At 34.5% G+C, this 22,764-nt stretch overlaps 1 protein-coding gene across 3 annotated transcripts in view; it reads right to left on the bottom strand.

The window, feature by feature from the left end:
- The window catches only part of CADM2 (cell adhesion molecule 2), a 1,086,523-nt gene that overhangs the window by 229,458 nt on the left and 834,301 nt on the right, over nucleotides 1-22,764 (bottom strand). The gene's annotated exons all lie outside the window — the stretch shown is intronic.

Genomic DNA, 22,764 nt, shown 5'->3' with positions numbered 1-22,764 from the left:
CTTTAATCCCTTCATTACAAGTCAATAACATCATTTGTATTCCATTTGGCATCTCAAAACTAAAACTCGTTTTCAAAACTGACAATTTGTGGGCAATTATGACATTTTAAAATATCAGCCTGTATGAGAGTGATAGAGAAGTATTTTCTTCATTGAGGGCTTTTAAACACATACAGCTCTTTAGAGCCAGAACTTAACTAGAAATACGATGACTTCCAGTAGAAATAAAGGGAATACCATGTAAAGACTGAATTAAAGGGAAAATTTACCAGCTAGATAATTTGATATGGGAGAAAATATGATAGAGTAGAATCCGTCTATACTGAGTCTGTCTTTTGAAAGCAAGGATATATATATATATATATATATATATATCCCACACTTGTTGTAGGTACAAACAAGATCTCTAAAATTCCCTTAGGGGACTAAATTGCAAGTTCTTTTACTAAGAAAAGTAATAAAAGACAAAACACATAAGTTTCCTTAGGAAAAATACCAACAATCAAAATAAACAAACAAAAAAACATTACAATTCTCTAAAACACATGATTTACAGGGGAATTCAGAATTCAAAGTAAGAGTTTCTATGGCTCTGCTTCGCCTACAGGATCACAATCCCTAACACAGCTTCTTGAAGTTTTCAAAATGAAAAATGCCCCTGCAAGCTCAGCTTCTAGGCAATCTTTGATTATTTCCCTACAGCTCAAAGTAAACAGTGATTAACAGGATAAGGCCAACAAGTCAGGAAAAAACAAAAAAAAAAGAAAGAAAGAAAAAGAAGCAGCAACTGTTCTCATAATAGCTACATCTCACACATTTCAAATTTTAAAGTGTAACTTTGTAAAAGCTATCAAACTATATCTATCAAAGCATTAATCACAGTATATGAAGAAAAAAGGCAACACTAACAAAACTATGAGGGCTGTTGGTGAAGTAAAGCTTTTCTTTTTTGTTTTTTCGTTTGTTGGTTTTTTGGCTCACTACAGTTTTGATGTCCTTCAAGCAGTTAAACATGTCATTCATTTTCATTTTTATCCTCTTAGTGGAAACAAGAGGCCATCACACCCATAATTTCAACATTCATGCACAAGCATTCATCTGTGCAAACACACTCTCACACACCCACATTATATGAGTATTAAATTAGCTCATTTTAATTCTTTGTGTAATATACAGTTGACTCTTGAACACTGTGACTGTTAGGGGCACTGACCCCGTGTCGATGAAAATCCACATATAATTTTGAGTCCCCCAAAACTTTACGAGTAACCTGCTGTTGATTAGAAGCTTTACCAGTAACATAAACAGTCAAGTAATACATATTTTGTATGTTACATGTTTTATATACTGTATATTCTTGCAATAAAGTAAGCTAGAGAAAAGAAAACATTAAGAAAATCTTAAGGAAGAGAAAATATATTTACAGTACTGTACTGTATTTATTGAAAAAAGTGTGTATAAGTAGACCTGCGCAGTTCAAATCCGTGTAGTTCAAGGGTCAATGGTAGTTATGTTTCAGCTGTGTTCATTATGAGTTCTGTGACCTTTAATAACTTAATTAATTTCTCTGGGACTCCGTATCCTCAAGTTGAGGAGATTAAATAAGATGTTGCCTATGAAAAGTAAACACTGTGTGTGATATACAGAAATTACCTGGGGGAAATGTTAATCCCCTTACTATACACCCATGGCCAATCTTCTTTTCCCTTAAGAGGAATGGGGAGTACTGAGCAATAAGTACTTAACCCTGCAAATGAGGCCACTATTGGAAGCATTCTGTTCCCCAGTAGATTCTGTCCAGTAGATTCATCATATTCTATTGCCTCCGGGGATTTAACTACCAGCCAAATTCAGAACATGGATCATATGACTGAATTAGTACTAAGTAAAGTAAGTACTGATGAGTACTGATGAGTAAAAATATATCATTATTCCTAGAAAAAAATAGTTGTTGAACTAGAGTTAGTCAAAAAGACTTTAGTATATGACAATAACAAAAATCTGGGGGCACCCTGGGGGCACCCTGGGTGCTCAGATTGGTAAGCATCTGCCTTCAGCTCAGGTCATGATCTCAGGGTCCCAGGAACGAGCCCCACATCGGGCTCCCTGCTCAGTGGGGAGTCTGCTTCTCCCTCTCCCTCTGTCTCTCCCCTCCGCTCATGTTCTATCTCTCAAATGAATAATAAAATCTTTAATAAACCCCCATAAATCTATATAAAATGTGATTAAGAACTAGAAAGTAGATTTTTCTGTTTATGTTCCCAAATCTTTCTTATTAGTTGATGATTTTTAATTTGTATATTTTTTGGCTGTGCTATAGCCAGTTTTCTTAAGGCCATGTAATTAAAAACTCTAACCAATTAAAGGCCCCATGGCAATCTTTGATTTGCATATACTATAGTGTTTAGTTTGCTTTGCCTAGATTTATGACTTTTAAGGACAGATACTACAGCATTTATGAACATTAAAAGACTTGTGAGTATATAATAAAAATGTATCTCATTTTAAACAAAGTCAAATGGAAAAATCTAAGTACTAAATGTATCTCATTTTAAACAAAGTCAAATGGAAAAATATAAGTACTAAATGTATGATTTTTTTTTTCCTTTGCTCTGAGAAATCTTTAGCAACCGTAGCAATTCTATTTTTGGACTTTTGTTTTCTTAATAAAGTAGAAATCTTATAGATGATTGGTGCTCAAGTAGCATAAAATTCCCCAGTAGAAATGCATAGAGATTTCTTTACATGGTTAAATGTATTTGGGGAAAATATAGCACAGAACCATTCACTATTCTTTCTAAACACTTATATTAAAATAAGCCTCGGGAAGACTTTCCTTGTGAAACTCTTTCAAGTGAAACTCTCTGATCAATTGTCCCTTTTGTAGCCTCTGGCCTACTATTTATTTATTTACACAATCAAACAAGTGGTATTTCTAAAGTGATAAAACAGGTTGAAAATAATTAAGCTTTCTATACATAAAATAACCTCCTCATTGCCTAATTTACTGAGAATCACTTGAATTTCTAAAGCCAGACTTCTTGATCTAGAGAAAACACAGTATTTTTATGAATCTACATAGCCCACTACACAATGCAGCATATATACATTACTGCATGCACCTGAAAAGTAATAAAAATACATGTTTTATGAAATGTCTTAGAAATGAAATGTACTAGAAGTTAGACAGCCATTATAATTTTCTACTGAGTTACCACCCACTATAACATTTGTAAGAGATTGCAATTTCCACAAGCACTGCTGGAGGGCTATCAACTTTTTATGGTCATATATTTTCATATTATGTTGTCCTAAAATGATTATTCATTTACTTAAATGTTCAATTTTATTCAATAAAAAGAATGATCTCAATGAAACCGACTGTGATTTCCTTAATACTCTCACTGTAAGGTCATTGGAAGAGGCAGTATTAATGGTGCTTTTAGGCATCCTTGCTGCAATTTCTAGCCTGCTTATGTGACCTTCCATTTGGGGGTCAATTTGGGTAACTTAGTAAAATCAGAATTTTTTGCATAATCTCTGGACCACAAAGAATCCAATAGCCCCTGACTACATTTACCTTGCAATCAGAATATAATAATGCTATCTCAATTCTAATTTCCACTTGATCTGTAATTGCAGTGATACTTCTTCAAAAGTGGTTGCTAATTTTCAAGTAGAGACCTATTCTCCAAATGGGTTAAACAGAGCTCTGCATTTAACAAAAATAAAACTTTTAATATACATTTTGATGTGGGTTAATAGTCTTTTTCATTAGGATAAAAGAGCGCACACTGAGAATATCTTTCTGCCATCTGAGTAATCAATGAGCCAACATGGTTATAAATCTTCCAGAAATTCCCCATGGTTTAATTTTTTTTAAAGTATTTATTCATTTCTGTCCCCTATCCTTCATTTCCTCACTATCATTTGGTAACTGTAGGGGGAATCTTTTAATTTTGCAATTAAGAGAAAGAAGAAGTATTTCATGCTTTCCCTTAACAATTTCTGCATATTAAAACAATCCCTATTATATGTATGTATGCTAGTCATGGAGGAATAAGTGATAAAAAAATTCTTTGGAAAAAAAAAACCTACAATCAGGAAAATCATTAATTTCATTATTGTTTTTTAATGATTGAAATATGAACATGAAATTTGTCATTATTTTAATAGAAATATAGTACAAAGAAATGATTAAATCTAAATGCATTTGTTCATTAAATAGTACAGTGGGTAGCTTTTTTTTCTAAAGACTTTATTCTATTTATTTGAGAGAGAGAGTGAGAGAGAGAGCACAGAGGGGGTAGGGTTAGAGGGAGAAGCAGACTCCCCGCTGAGCGGGGAGCCCGATGTGGGACTCGATCCCGGGACTCCGGGATCATGACCTGAGCCAAAAGCAGTCGCTTAACCAACTGGGCCACCCATGTGCCCAGTGGGTAGCTTTATACAAAAAGTAGAGTCCAGCTTGCTAATAATTACACATATGCCATGATTAATTCATTGGTGCTCTATAATTCTTCAAGAAAAGTGATTGATATTATACTTAGAAAATTCACAATAAATAAGTCATATCAGAATGACAAGGTTTTTTTTTAATTATGTTAAGTTTCTATAAAAGTGTGCAATAAAACAAAAGGTCAGGAATTATACTGTCTTGATATAGTTATAAAACTAATCTCCTAGCTATATTATTTTACTTGCAAAGATAGGTTACTGGGATTGTGAAACATTGCAATTAGTAATTAAAATAGTTGATACTCTAAATCATTTTGAATATAATCCATATTTCTCATCAGTAAAGAAAACATCTAACAAGGATTTCTAGCATTGGGAGTAAGGTTTAATACCTGACCTAGTACTTCAAAGTGTCTGCACACAGTGACTCTAAAAAAGATGGTTTAGAAAATGTTCACTTAGAAAACTTTAGTAAGATGTATATTCCAAATCCTACAGATAGTCCTTTTTAAAGATGTTTCAGTGAACAATTTCGTTAGTCATTCTGGTTGTGTCTGATTTCACCATTTTCACCCCTTGAACTCAATATGGCCTGAGCAGCTGACTCCTATGGAACGCATTTCCCCAGCAGCCCTGTTCTCCAGCTTACAATTATATTCAGCCCAAAAGAGACAAAGACAGGAGACTGCAGGGTAGAAGGGAGAAGTAGGGTACTTCTTTCGGCTTTGGTAGTGGCTGCATGTTTGGTTACAGCTTAGGTCAAGTGTCATTTCAGGCTTGGGGAATAGCTTCTCACATTGTTGGTCCCTGAGTCAATGATCTTTCGTTGGTTCCCTCACACTTCAATCCCACACTTTCGTAACAGTACCTTTATTAAACCCTCTTAACTTGAACTTTTGATGGTGTCATGTGTTTTCTGCTGTGATCTGACTACATATTCTCAAGGTAATTTTACTTTAAATGCTTATCAGCTTTATATTGTTCTCAAACATCCAAACCAAGTATACATGTTTATATAATACGTGCGTTCATGTATACGAATCATAATTACCAACACAAATTACTCTTGCTTTTGAAAGTTTTCAAAAAACAATTATTCTCCCTATTTTCAACCAATTTGACTCTTTCTCCTAACATTCATCTCCTCCCAAAGTCCCTATTTCTGCTTAGGGCATCACATTCACAGAGGTTTGAGACCTGAGTTATCAATGATCATTCCTGGCTCCTCCCCATGCCTTCCAATTATACGTCAAACTAGTTTATCACCAGTATAAGTTCAAAGATCTCAGTGTTAACCGTTGCTCTTTCTTTTCCTGGTTTGGGTTCTTACTGCTTCTCAATTGAATTATCTGGCTCTCTTTGGTTTGGGAAAGACTGCTACTCCATTCGGCAAGCCAAAACCCAAAACCAGAAGCGAGTTATGAAGGATGCATAGCTGTTCTTTCCTTAGATGGTCTTGCTTCTCACATTCAAGGTGGATTTTTAAGGTACTTTCAAACAATTTAAACTTATAATTGATTTTTACCTTCTATGTACTCTTTAGACCTAACCAAGGAATGAAATGAGACTCTACCCTGCTTTCTTCTTGGTTCCCCGCCCCACTTGTGGCTCTAATTTCTCATGCACAGCGGTACCAGCATCATCCTCCTGGGGCACAGGGCAGTCCTTCCTCTTTCCTGCAATCACCCTTCACAGCTTACCTTGTGCTCACCTTGGGTTTCGTTGGAAAGACCCTCTGTCCATTATCTTCCCCGTATAAATTCACTCTAACCTTTCCAATCTTAGCTCCCATTTATTCTCCAGGAGAGGGCATTATAATCCGATGGTGAACAGAGGCTGTAAGTGAAGTCAGACTGCCTAGGGTTACATCCATGCATCATCATCCACATTTCAAATTTGAGCAAATTACTGAACTTGTCCTTGCTTCAGTATCCTTATATGTAAAATGCACACAATAGTACCTCTGCTGTGAGTACTATATGAGCTAATGCTTTTCAAGGACTGTCAGCCAAAACAGAATATCCACTCTTTCCCCAGTACATTCTATGTACAGAAAAATGTGCCTGGATAAGAGTACAACAGCAAGTGCTTGCTTCGGCAGCACATATACTAAGAGTACAACAGCAAAATACATAGAAAGATTTCAGTACTGTCTTAAACTACAGTAACTTGCTCTGCTATCTATTTAAACCAATCTCAAAATCCATCTCCTAATTTGAGTTTTTTCTGATCTCCCTCATTGGATATAATTTTTCTGCCTATGTTCTCACCATTCTCTAGCAGCTTGTTAGTTTTTCTTGCAGGAGGTACTCATAAGTATATAACCATACCTTTATATAGGTTTACCTATAGATGCATAGGTGTAGATAGACAAATACATTTCTCCATAAGAATGTTCATTTTGGGGGGGGCACCTGGGTGGCTCAGTCAGTTGAGCATTGGACTCTTCATTTTGGCTCAGATCATAGTCTCAGGTTTATGGAATCAAGCCCTGCACTGGGCTCTGCACTCGGCATGGAGTCTGCTTGAGATTCTCTCTCCCTCTCCCTCTGCCCCTTTCCCCTGCTCATGTGTGCTTTCTCTCTATATATAAATAAATAAATAAACTCTTCAAAAAAATAAAAAAAACAAAAGAATGCCCACATTTTTAAGGTCACATAGTGTTTTATTTATCCCCTCCTGCAACTATAAGTTTGCTTAAAAGAGTATAATTGTATAATTAATAGTTCCTTTAAGTCAAATGCCTACTATTTGATAGGCACTCTTCCAGGATTATTGGTAATCTTAACCACACCTCTGCAAAGTAGGCATTATCTCCACTTCGTCCACAACAGTGCTTCTCAAAGGGCCAAACTATTTATTACCTACCTGCAAAGAGATAACTACAGAAGTCGAGAATAAATGCTTAGAAACTTTTATAGCAATTTGACATTGCCATGACTTCCAAGTGTGTGATCTGTCTCAAGAAATTTGGTTTGTGGCTTAAGTAGAAGTAGCTGGGGAAGCGATAATGGCAGGGAAACATTTTATAGTCCTCTAATTAAGGAGCTAATGCAGACCATAAACCAACGAACTGCTCTCTCATCAAGAAAGTCTTGCTATAAAGTAAAAATATCAGCTGAATATCAGGATTTTTGGCAATGTTGTAAAATTTGTGAATTATATGAAAGCTAATGTATTAAATGCAAGATTATTTTATGTTCTTATGATACATAGAGATTGATTATAAACAACTCTACTGCATACTGAGGCACAAAGGTTATAGATGTAAAAACTTCTGTTGAGAATTGTTGAAGATAAAAAACCAGCCCATTCCCAAATTTTAAATATGTTAGATAGCCAGTCTTCCTTATTTGTATGATAAATATATTTTTTAAAGATTTTATTTGAGAGAGAGAGCATGAGCAGGGTGCAGAGGGAGAGAGAGGAGAGGGAGAAGCAGACTCCCCACCGAGCAGGGAGCCTGATGTGGGACTCTATCACAAGACCCAAGGATCATGACCTTAGCTGAGGGCAGCTGCTTAACTGCCTGAGCCACCCAGGTGCCCCTTGTCTGATATATTTTGTGTCTTCAATGATCTTAATACTTCTTGCAAGGAAGGAATGCAACATGTTTTGCAATGGCAGGTAAGATCGAAGAGCAAAGCAGAAAAGTTAGAAGCTTGGAAGAACAGAGTTTCTTGTTAAGAATAATTATTAATAATATGATCCATACATTATGTACAATTATCAGTAAAATATGTGATCATTTTGACATTTACAAGAAGTTATTATAGACCATATTACAATACTGATAGGACATTTTGAATTGTATATTCCATCAAAAAGACAGAAACTCATGGATCCTGAAATCAATATTTTTCATCAAAATGTATTTAAATATATAACTCTATAGGATAAATACTAGAACTGGATACTAATGAAGGATTGAAGATGAATTTTGAAAATGCAGCAAAACTTGCCTCATTTGGATAAAGTTTAAAATGAATATCTTAAGACTGCTGAAATTGCTTCAAAATTGGTTTTTCCATCCTGTTAACACAATTGTTTGAGATTCATTTCTCTACTATGACTGCTATTAATATAAGACATGGAAAGAGTTTAGATTATACGTCATTCCCTACAGGAAATGCTAGTCATCCAAAGAGATTAGATAAATTAACAAGCAGGAAGCGAGCTCATGTCACATTAAAATTTAAACAATTGATATATATGATGTTCATTCAAAGTATGCATGTAGGTTTTTCATAAGAACAGTTACTACTTATCTCATAACTTTTTGTTTAGTTCTGATTGTAGAATAACAAAAAAATTACAAGTATATTAGTAATTCTCAGTATTATTCCCAATACACCCATATTCAATGAATGCATACAATTTTATAATTCTTTCCTTTTGAAAATAATAATAATAATAATAAAAAGTTGGGACTTCATTTTGTATTTTTTCATTTTTATTTCATTTTTAATGATCCATTTTTTATTGTACTTTACAAAAGTTTCACTTATGTTTGATTTAGGAAAAAACAAACGTCTCTCACCACAGATTATTTGAGAAGTACTGACTGAACTCCATGAATAGGTTAGTTTGTTTGTTGTGGTCAGTATTGCATCTCCACACCTAGAACCCTAGTCTGAAAGTTGCAGAAAGGACACTTCAACTCCCTGTGCATGCAACAGCAACAACAAAAGCCCGCTCTCCTTCTCTCTACTACCTGTAGTTGTTTCATACATGTAGCATTAAACTGTAAACATCTACTAATTATTTTGAATCTATAATCTTAGGATCCCCTTAGAACTGAGAATTATAATTAATTTCTCTTGTCATGCCTTCTCTGACATACATAGGTGGTAGCAGATTAATAATAAAGTCAGTTGTATGGCTACTCATAATAGGACTACCCTGCTCCTGGTTTGAAAACTAGAAATTGCCTTTTGGTTGCCTGATTACATCACAAGCCCAGTCAATCAATTCCTTGCTTAAATACTTTTCAAATATATTCTTCCTCTCTATTTCCTTAGCTCTATTTTCTGTTTAGGGCAAGTAGCTCTTCAAATACTGAACTTTTTTTTTATTCTTCTATTTAAAAAAAAAAAAAATGTTTACCACAGATCATGTGCTAAGGCATGAAATTAAAGTAGAGCTGTGGCTATTTAAAAACAGAATCACAGTTATTTGTAGACAATTCAGGGTAGCATAATGAGAAATCCAAAAGACGTTCAAAACACTATTGGAACAAGCAAGAGAGTATTTAGTGAGGAGGTAATAAACAAAATAGAAATGTACATTTTGACTTAATAGATACCTAGTCAATATATAGAAGGGGGCAAAAAATAATAATTGGTTAAAGTAGCTGCCAGTGCTGGGGTACCAGGACTGGCTTCCATTCTTACTCTATGCCACTCTTTGTCACATAATCTCAGTGACAGTTCTGCAGGAGGGAGAGAGCCTTACCATTTCTTTATGAAAATCTTGCATGACAGAGCTTACACTCAACATAAAAGTTCTCTCTCCCTAATGAAGGTCCCTTTCCCCAAAATCTTTAGAGTAGCAACTCAGCCTCTATATTAGAAACCTTCATTGCATTTCACCTTCAACATAGTTATAGCACCCAGGAAAGAGTGAGGCTGGATATCATCATTTAAATATACTTATGCTTTATGAAAAGGCCTTTTTTAGGTATACACACATTCACAGCCACTTTTGGTCTAAAGAGAATATTTATGATCTCAAATTCCTGTTAGACTGAAATTGCTTAAGACATCAATGGCAGACTTTTTTTTTTTTTTTGATGTTGCATCATTTGATTTTCCAGCATGTCAAACATCTCAAAAATACTCTAAGAAGAGTTCTAGCCTGCAAACCTTGACAGAGTAGCATGTGGCCCTTCACAACACATTGGCCTCCAGAGGCATAGAGGCTGGAACTGAAATTGCTTTATGTAATTGGTCAAGGTTGGTTCGTGATCACACGCAAATCCATGATGCCACTGGGATTTAAACTCAGCTGCCCTGACTACCAACCCTATAAACCTCAACCAACCAACTCTTCTATAATGTGTGCAAAAGTTCATGAGGTAGGATTTTAAGCTAGAAAAAAATAAGTGAATGATAAACAAGTATCATTTTCATAGGAGACCATAGTTACTGGTCCCTAGAAGATGTTTTTTATCACAATTCACTATTAGGAAATAAGTCATTCAGTCTTGTAGCATGCAATTTTCAGCATCAAAAGAAAGGTGGGCTATATGTATTTGAAAGGGCTTTGAAGGGAAATGTAATAAAGTATGTCTAGATTGGTACTACTGCCATTCTCTATAAAAAGTCAATGTGACTACTACAGAGCGTATAGACCAATCATTCGGCATTTCCCCTTCCCACTGTCCATTTGTACTTCAGTCCACTCACTAATCTCAATAAAACCAGGAAACTTAATTCTTACAACCACCCACACTTAGGCACTAAAATAACACTACCTCCTACACTTCACAGTACCGCAAAATGCCTCATTTATTGCTGTTTCCAAGGATTGCTACAAGAGCCTGCTGGGACTGAAGAAATAATAAACCAAGGAAATAGAGTGCCTATACTAATTTATAACTCTTCATGCTCACACAGTAGAAAGTAATACATTAAAAATATTTATTCAGGAAAAGCTGTTTCTAAATTGTATTAATTCTTTTTGATTGTGGAGAAATGTTACTTCAAGAGGTGTGGGGGAGGAAAAACACTCAGTTTTTATAAATACAGGAAATATCCAAAATTAATTAAAAAAACACAAGTGAATGAACTGAAAGGTAGATCATATTCATTAACATTTTTAGCTACAATAAATTGGACAACTTAGAAGAAATGGATAAATTCCTAGAAACATATAACCTTCCAAACCTGAATCAGGAAGAAATAGCAAATTTGAAGAGACCAATTATTAGCCATAAAATTGAATCAGTAATCAAAAACTCCCAACAAACTAAAGTCTAGGACCAGATGGCTTCACAGGTGATTTCTACCAAACATTTAAGGAAGAGTTAATGCCTATTCTTTCCAAATTCTTCCAAAAAATAAAAAAGGAAGAACAGCTTCCAAATTTATTCCATGAGGCCAGCACTACCCTGATACCAAAACCAGACAAAGATGCAACAAAAAAAAACCCAGAACTACAGACCAATATCTCTGATGAACATAGATGTAAAATCCTCAACAAAATATTAGCAAACTAAATCCAATAATACATTTAAAATATCATTCACCAGGGTCAAGTGGGATTTATCCCAGGGATGCAAGGATTGTTCAATATTCACAAATTAATTAATGTGATCCATACACATTAATAAGAAAAAGGATAAAAACCACATGATCATCTCAGTAGTTGTAAAAAGAAAAAATTTTCAAAGTACAATATTTATTCACGATAAAACCTCTCAACAAAGTAGGTTTATATGTCACATACCTCAACATAATAAAGGCCTTATATGAAAAACCCACAGCTAACATCATACTCAATGGTGAAAAACTGAAAGCTTTTCCTCTAAGCATGAACAAGACAAGGATATCCACTCTTACGACTTTTTTCAACATAGTACTGAATGTCCTAGCAGCAGCAATCAGATAAGGAAAATAAATTAAAAAAAAAACATAAATATTGGTAAGGAAGAAGTAAAACTTTCACTATTTGCCAATGACATGATACTATACATATAGAAAATCCTAAAGACTCCACCAAAAAAAACTAATAATTTAATAGTTTTTAAATTAGTATCACCATTAATGAATGACTGTGTGTGTTTTTATTTCTACTTTTTGGTACCTAGACCAATACTTCTAAGTTTACTTATAAAAAAGCTCATTGGGATTAAAAAGAGGTTATACTAATTAGGGGTATCTAAGTTATAATATTTGAAATAGAGGTTTCTTATTTGTTTTGTACTTCATGTTGAAGTTATTTTCGTAAAAAATATTCTTTTGAGAGAAAAGAATATTCCACATAGATTCTACACACTGAGCCTATTGAATGTGAGATTTACTGAATGTAGTAGATATAAATTACGGTGATTGCTTGGCTCAGTGACCACACCCCTAGTTATACTGCAAAGCACAATAGAGGCACCTAATGTAAGCCAATCCATTTCTCCCCACTGAGATTTTGAAACTAGAAGAGAGAGATGCAGTTGACTAAGTTTTTGAGTAGAATAATCTTTACATTAGTGTTCTAGGGCTGTTTTCATCAGTCTCAAACTCAAAAAATTAGCACTATTTTTACAGTGTAGATTCACTATTGGTGGGGATATTACTGTCTCAAAGTCTGTTATAAATTATTAAGAAAAACACAGAATGGGTAAAAACACTAAAAATTAAATGGCAACACTTTAAACACTATGTTTCATCTAAATAGAATGTATTGGTATAAATCAAAATTATGTTATTAAAAATAGAATTAAATGTATACATTAAGGACAAGTATATTTTGATACTGTTATGATTTTCTTATACTTACTGAGATCTATAATGTCAATGTTATTTTGAAATTTACTTAAAAAACTTTAGAATATTTACATTCTCCATGGTCTGTGTTGGGATCCTGATTAAAAGGCCATTCAACATAGAGATGATATCAGTATGTCACCAGGAAATCAGGTCCCCATGCAGTACACTGTTACTCTACATATTTGACAAATAATACATAATAGTTGATTTATGACTGTTTCTTTAAATAAATTCATTTCATCCAAAAAAGTATATTTTCAGTCATGTGTATTTCAAGTGAATTTTTTTTTTTCCTAGGCTTATGGAAGACATATTTACCAATTATTTGGGCATGTCATATTCTCTATGACGAGGCTTACTATGAAATAAATAGGATTACATTTACTTACCTATAAAATACTTGACCCAATACTTTCCCCCTATATCATCCACCATCCCTATAAATAGATGATACATGACAACTTGCTACTTGATGTCAAAATCCATGTTCTATTTATTTTAGTAGTTCTAATGCCCAGCATAATTCCAGGGACACAGCAGAATTTCACAGAATTGAACTGAAATGGTCACTTGGAAATCTTTTAAATATTAAATCTGCTTGGACATTTGTAGATTAACATCTACTTCATGAAACCTGCTTTTTTAAATGACTATTAATTCTCCCAATTGAGGATCTTTAATATCACAAAAGATAATTCCTCAAAACCTGGCCGGTCATTGTTTACATTTTAAAAATTGTTTTGGGAGATGAAAAAAGATGACGCAATGGTGTTGACTGTCCACGTAGGCTGACTAGCCATCATCCACTTTTACTGCCATGATAAAAAGTGTTTTTCCTCAGGTGGTTTAAGATCATTTTAACAATTGCTGACTATGTACTGACTCTGTATATCTTACCAACATACTGATATAAAATATATGCCCAGAAACATATATAATTAGAAGATAAAGAGAACCTAATTTTAATTAGGACAAGCTTTCTTTCAAGCAGCTCTATTCAACCAGGAAAGGGCTACTCAAAAATCAATGAACTACAATAACTGGAAACAAGCTCATACTTTAGATAGTTAGCAAATATTTATTCAATGAATGATTGGATAAACACAAAAGTTAATCATCAGAAGGTAGAATAAAATATTTCAAATATTTTTCTCTTTGTAGGGTTTTGCTAAAAAAAAAAAATGTTAGTGAACAGCAATGTGCAATAACTAAGAGCACTACGTCAGGAACTTGCTCATTTTCAGAGACCTACCATTACTTGATTTATTTGTATTATGTTTCATTTCTATTTTTAAATAAAAGCATTATAAAAAGCATCAAAAAAGTAGTAATATTAGTGAAACTTAATTTCTCTAAAATATAATATCAAGTATGGAAATTATGCTGAATTCTAAAATATCTGAAAATTAACATTTGCTAAAAACATTCAGGCATACATATGTGGTGTTGAATGTCAAAGTTTCAAATCCGGATGCTGTTATAGCTTAACATACAACCAATAAGATCATATAACCAATAAAATTTATAGTGTATGTGGTTATCTATGTATTTTGTGAAATTGCTGGACTTGAACTACACTAAAATAAACAGATTGAAAAAGTATATTATGTATAACTAAAGATTTTTCTGACACTTAATGAAAATTTCCCATAATGGCTTTATCATTAGAAGATTAAGTGAAAGGAAATTATTTCTTTACAAAATCTATTAGTACACAGTTTAACATATATATTAAATTTGAGGAATATAACATTGAAAAATTAACATGTTTTAGAAACAGTGTTGTGACTTATTTCTCCCCAAAAGAAACAATTCTACTGAAGGTAATTGTGAGCATAGAGTGATGCAAGCTTTTCCGTAGAAATTATCTTCACTGAAAATAACTGGATAAGGAGAAATTTTGTATATGCATGTAAGTTGTGCTGGTTACTTTCTGCTTATCCTTTTAGATTTTCCCCCCCTGCTCTTTGCCCTGGGAGAGTAAACTACCCAGAATCCTTTGGCCTATGGTTTCCATTTGGGCTCAGACAATGGCAAGTATTGTCAGGAAATCAGAAGGTAGGAGGAAAGGAAAGTCAACTGACATATTTCCACAGGCACCCCCTTCCCAACCAGTCAGAGCTTCTAACCAGAAGCCTCATCCCACAATCGTAGCTTTTGATCTTTTTGTCCCCTTTTCAGGGACGAGGGCAGGATGGTTCCCTATTGTTCCTAGCTCCCAGGTGCTGCATCACATTGAATAGTTCCTTTAATTATGCCTGTATGTCTTTAAATAGTGTGTTCATGCTTTATTAACTCAAGAGTGTAATTTTTTAATGGTAACTTGATTCATACTCATTTAATATGCACGCATTTACTAGGAAATCTGCTGAAACATATGAAATGACTGTAGCATGATGGAGTTGAAATATGAAATAAAGTGTACTCGGATCTATTACTGAGAAGGCGACTTTGGAGTAAAGACCAAAAAGAAGTGATAATTTTCACAAGAAAATTGAAAAACAAACAAACAAACAAAAATCCAAAACGCTGTAAAATGAAGCCTTACCAGAACGATACAGCATAAAGTGAATGAGGCGCATTGTAAGAAAACTCAGTCTCATCATTGTTTTGTCATTTACTACTCAAGTTATTCAAATCTGCATGCCTTGATCTCTTTACCTATAAAATCGTTCTGCCTACTGTACAGGGTTGCTGTGAATACGATGAGAAAATATAAACATGAAAGTATTGACAAATTGTATTGTGTAACTTCAAGTTGTCATCATTAATTCTATGCCTTTATTGTCACTTATACATAATATTTAAAAAATTTTAAGAAAGCAAAAAGAAGGGTAATATTGGCCACCTTAATACCTGCCTTACTGAGTTAATTTTTAATATTATAAGTCTGTCACATTGATTGAAACCAGTCGTGGGTAAGGATACTGTCAGGAGGCATTGGTTGGCATGGAGCCAGGAAAACTTGTACCTTCATTTCAGGTTCATCTCATTTTTCTTCTCTTTATCACTCCTTGTTCGAGGACACCTTATGCGTGTTCTTTCTCTCCCACTGCCCCCTGTATTAATGTAAAATTATTGGCAGAAAAATTAGATAATTAACACTAGTGATTTTTGGTTATGCCCTTAATAAAATTTTATCTTCATTCCTCCAGTAATGAAATCTCCTTCCAGGAAATATTTGAGAATCATGCAAACATAATTCAAAAACGCGAAACTACTGTGAAGAGAAATGTCCCAAAAAGTTATGTATTTTGGATTTTTATGTAAAAACAAATTCAAGCACATAGGTATATGTCTGCTGAATGCATATGCTATGCACCCTGGGAGATGTTTGTCCAAAGTATTTTTTGTCAATACTAGGAAGGAACTGAAGTGTTTTTTCCTGAGCGTTGAGTGATCAGACTGTACTGCTTCAATTGTTTTTTTTGTTTTCCCCACACCTGCAGAGAAACAGATGCAATAATCTAATTGATTTTTTTATTTCTATTGCCAAATGCCACACAGCATTCCTGTGGTGTTTCAGTGAACTCTACTCCCTATTTTCTCTGTCTCCCTATACCCCCTCTATTCCAAATGCTTACCTACTACTATTTATAACAGATGTGGTGAGATTTGTGTAAAAAGAAAGAGAGGCATAACAGGTGAATCAGTTAGTTATGTCTATTCTAGGTCCCTCTGACCCATAAGAACTTGTAATGTCATCCTCTTAATTTTTATTTTCTATTTAGATTTGCAGGTTTTTAAGTGTTATAGAAAAAGGCTTCATACAGCAACTATGCAGAAATGAAATGGAATTGTAATTGAATATTTACTCCATAGGTTAATGATTTTTGGTTTTCAGGTGCACAGAAAGTAGATAGGGAAATTGTTAAAAATGCAATTGTGATCCAACCACTGGAACATCTGATCTGGTCAGGTGTCGATGAGCTCCCCCTCTTTTTTTAACTCTGCTAGTTGGTGTCAGAGGCAGGACTAGAAGTCAGATCTGACTTTTGTCTCCGATGCTACAATGTCACCATTAAAACTTTGCAACTGGGTGGCTCAGTCGGTTAAGCGCCTGCACACAAATCTCACCACATCTATTATAAATAGTAATAAGTAAGCATTTGGAATAAAGTGGGTATAGGGATCGAGCCCCGTGTTGGGTTCCCTGCCCCACAGGGAGCCTGCTTCTCCCTCTCCCTCTGCCTGCCGCTCCCCCTGCTTGTGCTCTCTCTCTGTCAAATAAATAAATAAAATCTTAAAAAAAAAAAAAGCAATGCAACTTAAACAGCAAAATGTCATTTATTTAATATTCAATAAATGTATTTATAATGACCTAGGGTTTTCTCAGTTGGAAAATACATATTCTACCAATTAAGGCTGGAATTGGACAAGGTCTATTACGGCATCTAAGGAGTGAATCAGCATCTAGAACTGTGCTTGACAAAATAGTAACCACTAGCCACATGTGCCTATTGCGTACTTGAAGTGTGGCCAATGTAACTGAGAAACTAAATTTTGATTTTATTTAATTTTTATTTAACCTAAATTTAAATATTCACATGTGGCTACTGGCTACAGAGTTTTGTTCTGCACAGATACAGAACACTGTCATTGTCATGGAAAATTATCTTGGGCAGTGCTGACTAATACATCCCTCTGTCTTACTCTATGTACGTCTTCAACATTTTGAAAGGAACTGCGGCTCTTTACCTAAAAGGCAGCTGCTGATATCAATGGCAGAGGCCACTTGGGGTATACTTAAGCTGACCTGGTGCCAGACAACTTTGTTCTCAGGAGCATTCTGGTTAAAACTAACACAGAGGCCACACCTGGATTCAAATTTCTTCATTACCCATCAATTCTCCATTTAAGGAAGCTACGGATCACATTAAGTGTGCTCACGATAGCCAAAGCCCAGATGTTTATTGCTGAATTCACTGCCTTCCTCTTTATGTTACCTGAATGAGAAATCTTACAATATTAGTTTCACTTCAGCCAGTCCCTGCGGGACACCTGTCTCCTTTTGAGAAGAGGTTCCTGAATATTCACATTTAACCTCCCTAACTGAGACTCCTAGGAAAGGGCTGCAGCTTAATTCTCCTTCAGCTGATCATCAACTGCCCACTCACAGCATGCTTTTCTTTAGTGAGTAATTCCAAGTAAACAAGACACAGCATGCTTTTCTCTAGTGAATAATTCCAAGTAAACAAGAAAGGTTTTCCCAGTTCCAACTGGACCAAGGGGCCACCATCCTGAGTTCTTTGTTCAACCCTCACAGGCAGGAAGCCACCTTGTGTCTCCAGCTAGCATGGAAGACCTCTCAGAATATGTCTTGAGACTCAGAGTGACAGTGGCAATGTTGATGAGAAGCACCTGTTCCATTCTTCTGAGCAACTTGCTCTCCTTCCTTTTCTCCCTTCCTTCTCGATAACCGATGTCAGTACAAAAACCTAAACTTAGGGATACAGAACTCTTGTGAAAATTGACTTGCTTAACCCAAAGCTTTTCAACCTTAGCTGCATTTTAAAATCATTTGAGACACAATTAAAACACTGTGATACTGTGTACCCTTGAAAGATTCTGTTTTGAAAGCTCCTGCAAACAAGAGGCAACATAATCTGAGGCAGAAATAAGAACAGAGTTAAGGATGGAGCCTTTATTTAAAGGTAACAGCCACCTGCAGAAGCTGGTGCAATCAGTGATACAGACAATCACTCGTTTTCTCTATTGTTCTCCTGAGCGGTTGTCATTCGCACGGCATGTGTGTGTCACTCCAGTCATGCTAACTCATGCTTAGCTTCTGCACTTAGGCTCTGGTACAATATGGCGCGTTTGTTTGCTCAAGATAAGTCTTAGGATCGAGGCGAGGCAGGTAAAGGCAGACAAAAAGACCACGTGGGAGGGAAACAGTAATGTGGCATCTTCAAAAAAATGCTTTCATTTTCAAACTCCTGCATTTGATAGATATAACTGTCAAGGACCCCTTCCACTAGGACATCACATAGGAAATGAACCAATGACTTGTGAGGGAATAGACATGTTAGATTGCCATTCATGAAAGGGTTTTTTTAATTCAAAACTTTCTGTTATCCTGTTGCAACAGACTATTTTTTTTAAAGATGTATTTATTTATTTGAGGGGGGAGGGGCAGAGGGAGAGAGAGAATCTCAGGGAGACTCCACCCTGAGCACAGAGCCTGACTTGGGACTGGATCCCACAACACTGTCATTGTTGAGATCATGACCTGACCAGAAACCAAGAGTCAGACGCTTAACCCACTGCGCCCCTCAGGCACCCCTGTTGGAACAGACTATTAAAACCATAATAGAGTTAGAGTTAGAACGAGTCTAATATCAAAACCAGAAACTGGCTCTACACACACACACACACACACACACACACTGGCTTTCTTCAACATAATTCTAAGCTGTTATAACAATTGGTAAAGAAAAAAATGAAATAAAGCAAGCGCATACTATAGTGATTCATATGATAAGATATTGCTATTTTATAGCAGTAAGATGAAGGAATATGTTGCTAAATATCCCAAATATGACATGATGGATTTTTCCCACCATAATTATCCCTCAGAAAAGAAGGGCTGCCTTATTTCCAAGTCTTTGCAAATCTTATATTACAAGTTGCTGGTTTTTTTCCGACAGGATCCTAAGACACATTAGCTTGAAACACCCTGAATCAATTCTGGTTTTAGATGTTCTATAAAGGATAACTTATGGAATCACTGAAAGAGGAGGCAAAGACATTTTGTATAGATTTCGTTTTTGTGCCTGAGGATTTGACCTCACAATTGTAGATGTCACTATAAACATGACTCTCAAAGATCTGCTTAAAAAGCAGTACAATCAGTTGTTACATAGTGGAGATCATTATTAGACTCCTGCAGGATGAATGAACAACAAAAAATTGTTCTGCTGTCATAAAAATTCATAGTTGTTACTCGGGATAAATTTCTCATTGATAGTATATCCTACACTTTGAAAAAGTGCTGCTAAGCAAGATTATTTTATTAAATGCCAGGATGGAAAAACAGTATCTCTAAGTGAAAAAAAAAATTTTTTTTGTATTAGTTTGTTTTTGTATCAGTTTAAATACACACATATTTATGTTTTTGTATTAGTTTAAATACGCACGTATACTCAAATCAATAAATTAAATAGTATAAACTATACATTTAATTGTTCATGACCATCTCTAAATGACTGTGTCCTCAAAACATTTTCTCTTGCTTTGCATTATTGGGAAAGTGAGAAATTTCCTTAAAATTGATGTCACCTTGTATTTGGGCATATACGTTTAAATATTTATTTGCAAATACTTGTAATAAGTTAATGCTAAAAGCAAAAAGAGGTTGTTAAATCTCTGTGTGTGACTCATGTATTTTTTTTTTAAACTAATGGGACTTCGTTCTTTAAAAAACATAAGACTGATTTATTTATTTTAGAGAGCGAGAGTGAGAGGGCAATGGGGGCAGACAGATGAAGAGAGAGAGAAAAACCTCAAGCAGACTACCTGTCGAGTCTGTGATCATGACCTGTGCTGAAACCAAGAGTAGGAAACTCAAAGGACTGAGTCACCCAGGTACCCCAATGTGACTTCATTCTTTAGAAAGCAGCAGAGATCACTTGATTTAAAAAACAACAACAAACCCCTCCAAACACCATAAAGGAGCAAAGAAAAGTAAACACTAGCACATTTTTTTAATAGAAGATGTGCCTTCACTACCCCAAAAACACTAGTATATTTAAAGTCAAAATATAAAGCTTACATAATATTAGCATGATAAAACTTAGATATATTTTTTACTAGGAACCAGTGAAACCAAAGGTAGTCTTCAAGCTTCATTTTTACTAATATAACTTTCATTCCTATTGAATATACCTGAAATACAAGCTATTTTATGTGGGTTATATTTATAAAATTTTAATGTAATTAATTCATAAAATCAAATTTTTATTCTTGAATATCCTTTCTTTTAAAAAAGCTTTAAAATATCACATTAGATATTTCTTATATTTTTTTCAAACTGCAAAGAGATATTTAATAGTCTCACAGAATATGTTTAAAAATTTCTATATGGGATAAAAATGTCCTTAATCAGAAGCATTACATAATCAATAATACTAATAGGGACTAAAATTACATTAATACTGCTATAGTGAGTGTTTAGCAGATGAACGTTTCAAAATTCATTTTCAGACTCTTTAAAATATTCTTAAAGTAGCCCCCTCCAAAAAAACCAAATCTCTATGACTAAAAGTCCCTGTTAAACATGAATGATTACACAACAAACACTCTAGTCAAAACATAAATATGGAGTCACCACATTGGCTTTAAGTCTGGCCAATATTTGAGTCGCAATGTTTAAATCACCATACTAACTTTAAATCTCACATACTCGTGGGACCTTTAACCCCATCCTTCCATATGCTTCTATAACAACGTGGCCATTAGTGATACCTGTTTCATTTATCTTTCAAATGGCAAAATAAAACAATAAATACAAGCTCTTTCTAAGTAATACAATTCTACAGAAATGATAGCCTGACCCTCTGTGATACTTAACTTTTTATGTCAACCAATTAATTAGGCCACAGTACCCCAATATTTGGTCAAATGCCAGTCTGGATGCTGCTGTGAAGGTATATTTAGATGAGATTAATTTAAGTCATTATACTTTCAGTAAAGCAGATTACCCTGCTGTGGCCTTGTTCAATCAGCTGAAGCATTAAGAGAAAACATTTGAGATCCCTGGAAGAAGGGATTTTGTCTCCAGACTGCCTTCAGACTTGAGCTGCAATTCTGACTTTTCCCTGGGTCTCTAGAAGGCTGGCCTGCTTTGCATATTTCAGACTTGTTAGCCTCCACAATCACTTGAGCTAGTTTCTTAAAATCTCTCTCTCCTTCCCTCCCTCCCTCTCTCTCTCTCTCCCTCTCTTTCTGTAGGTATTTATCAACTATCTATGCATCTATTTATCTATTGAGATAGAGAACACTTGTCCCCTACCAATGTACTCTAAAATATATTTTGTTCATGTTCATATTTTGTTATCATCTGTCCCCTACTAGACTCTATGTCCTCGAAGGGCAGGGATTTTATCTGTTTGTTCACCAACTCTAACACCTTTTATGAAGGAAACCTCAAAAATTATTTGTTGAGTCAATAAATTTTTAATCAATCTTCCATTATATATTAAAATTTTAAATAAATAAAAAATTTCATTTTAAATCTAGAGTACATCAAAGAGGGAAAACTACATCAAGTTAAAAAAAAATACAGTGAATTGCTGTTTTAGGGCAAATGTGCACATTTATTGGACTAATTCAACTACACTCTAACCATTAAAATGGAACTGATTTCAAATTATCTTACTGTTATCTACACAGATTCATAAGAAATCCAGATATTAAGACCATGCTGAATAGATCATATATAAATAGATATTTACATTCTATATAATTTAAATTTCTCTATAGCAACAGCTCCATGTTTTTATTATAGTTCATGAACTCACTTTTCCTCCCAATGCTTATAATAACAGATGAAGACTCGGAAATTCAGTGTATACTTTTAGTTGTTTGCTTGAATTATATATTATGAATTTCATCACTTCTCTAAAAAAAACTTTAATCAACAGAATCTGTCATCCAATTAGGAGCCCAGTTAATTAATGAAGTCTAACTCAACTTGAAGTAAACACACCTTTTTAATTTCAGTTCTTTATTTTGAAACCATGGAGTTACTTAAACTTTTTATGGGAAATGTTTCTACAATTCTTATTTTTAAGCCTGTTCATAAGAATAAAATCATAAAACT

The sequence above is a fragment of the Phoca vitulina genome, unplaced genomic scaffold (genome assembly GCF_004348235.1).
Source record: "Phoca vitulina isolate PV1807 unplaced genomic scaffold, GSC_HSeal_1.0 scaffold8, whole genome shotgun sequence".
NCBI lineage: Eukaryota > Metazoa > Chordata > Mammalia > Carnivora > Phocidae > Phoca > Phoca vitulina.
Note: the sequence above shows the minus strand (reverse complement) of the source record. Positions and strands in the feature narration are given on the sequence as shown.